Source organism: Anolis sagrei, chromosome 10 (genome assembly GCF_037176765.1).
Source record: "Anolis sagrei isolate rAnoSag1 chromosome 10, rAnoSag1.mat, whole genome shotgun sequence".
Classification (NCBI taxonomy): domain Eukaryota; kingdom Metazoa; phylum Chordata; class Lepidosauria; order Squamata; family Dactyloidae; genus Anolis; species Anolis sagrei.
Genome location: NC_090030.1, coordinates 8889273 through 8891377, shown reverse-complemented (window position 1 = coordinate 8891377; position 2105 = coordinate 8889273). Strand labels below are relative to the sequence as shown.

Sequence of the window (2105 nt, the reverse complement as noted above, 5' to 3'; positions counted from 1 at the left end):
TGAACATCGCCTGCATATTGGTGCTACAGTGCAGCTTACTCAGTTGGAACTACTAACTGATGAAATGCACAATCCTCTTTTATTTTCTGAGCCAAACACCTTTGTGGATGACTGCTGTTCAGTCTAAAATGTATCTCTGCTCCTCTAAGAAGATTTGGGCTGTTCCAAGAGACTGCTTACTTCAAAGATGTAACAACCGACTTTCCCTATGTGTTTTTTTTTAAAAAAAATTGGAGTAGTGAAATAATGATGGGGTAACTTGATCATTATAAATTGTATGTGAAATGGCAAGGTCTCCATTGCTCAAACTAATGTGTGGATCACTATTAGTTATTCGCCAGATTTCATACTTTTCTCAATGTCATTCTTGGCAGTTTAGACATGTTAAAATATATATATTTAAAAAACATATTTTGAGAGGATTAACAAAATCCCAGATAGATGAGGAAATAGAATGGGATTCTAGGTAAAAAAAATGCAGAAGTATATCTTGTCAGTAATTAGAAAGATTCTACACTTGATACTACACTTGATCTTAGCCAAAAGGCCGAGAAGCGATCCATTCACCCCAAACTAAAATTAAGGCTTTCTATGATAATCTAGGCAGGGAAAAATATGGGGTCAAATGATTACTATGATCAGAATGCATTTTTTGTCGTGTCAGGAGCAACTTGAGAAACTGCAAGTCACTTCTGGTGTGAGAGAATTGGCCGTCTGCAAGGACATTACCCAGGGGATGCCTGGATGATTTGATGTTTTTATCATCCTTGTGGAAGGCTTCTCTCATTTCCCTGCATGAGGAGCTGGAGCTGATAGAGGGAGCTCATCCGCCTCTCCCCTGATTCGAACGTGTGACCTGTCAGTCTTCAGTCCTGCCGGCACAGGGGTTTAACCCACTGCGCCACTGGGGGCTCCATCATAATGCATTAATCTGATCTTAATGCAGATCATGGATTTGCAAAATCTCTCCAAGACCTTAAACATTAATATAAACCTAAATATCAAATTCAATATTCAGATTTCCAAATTGTTGGATGTAAACATGAAAATATCAGAACACTTGGGTTCTATCTACACTGGCCAGAACCTGGTTGTTCCTAGACCTGGTTAATGAGGTGAAAGTGGTGGTATTCTTATATTGGAATGAGTATGTTGTCCTGGATTTAGGAAAGGGGAAGCCAAGATTCTACACTCTGAGAAACCTGATTTCAGTAAACTCTGGGAAGTACTGGGTGTGGTCCTGATCAAATATTTGCTTGGCCATGGAAACAGACTGGATGACCTTGGAAAAGTTCTCTCTCAGCCTCAGATAAAATCTCTGTGAATAACTGGGATCTATGTGGTCTTGGCTTGGTTGGAACAGCTGTACATCAATGCAGTGCTTGAGTAGGCTTGACCAGGTACACTATGGTCACTCTGGAGGCAGTTGAGAACCTCATATTCTAGACTATTGCTAGATCAAGTAGCAATTGTAGACATGGCCTGAGATTGACCGGATGGAGTGAAGAAACCCACCATGGTTACATCATGTCTGGGAGAAGCAATGGAGATAGCGCCAGCTGTATTCCTGTAGCCAGACCCATCATTTATCTGCATTTTTGGGAAATCTCAGGGTGTTCAAGAGGATGCCTTCTACTTTGATGTCTGGAAGAGAAAAATAGTTGGGTAACATATGGCTTCTGCATAAACTAGAGGTTGCATAAGCAGGATATTTTTGTGGATGGAGGTATTAGATAGCCTATCTGCAGTCTCCCAAAAGGAATAAATGTAAATCTCATTTGCCATTATTCCTGGATATGTCATAAAAAGTTTCCAGATAAGGTAAAGGTTTTCCTCTGATATTAAGTCCAGTTGTGTCCGACTCTGGGCGTGGTGCTCATCTCCATTTCTAAGCTGAAGAGTTGGTAGTGGCCATAGACACCTCCAAGGTCATGTGGGCAGCTTGACTGTATGGAGTACTGTTACCTTCCAGCTGGAATGGTACCTTCTGATCTACTCACATTTGCATGTGTTTGAGCTGCTAGGTTGGCAGAAGCTGGGGCTAATGGTGGGAGCTCATTCTGCACCCTGGATTCAAACCACCACCGGGGGATTCCAAGTCTTTG

General features: G+C 41.5%; 1 pseudogene; it reads right to left on the bottom strand.

Annotated features, from left to right (window-relative positions):
* Positions 1-454: 454 nt before the first annotated feature.
* Positions 455-559, bottom strand: LOC137097654 (U2 spliceosomal RNA; annotated as a pseudogene).
* Between the last annotated feature and the right edge of the window lie 1546 nt (positions 560-2105).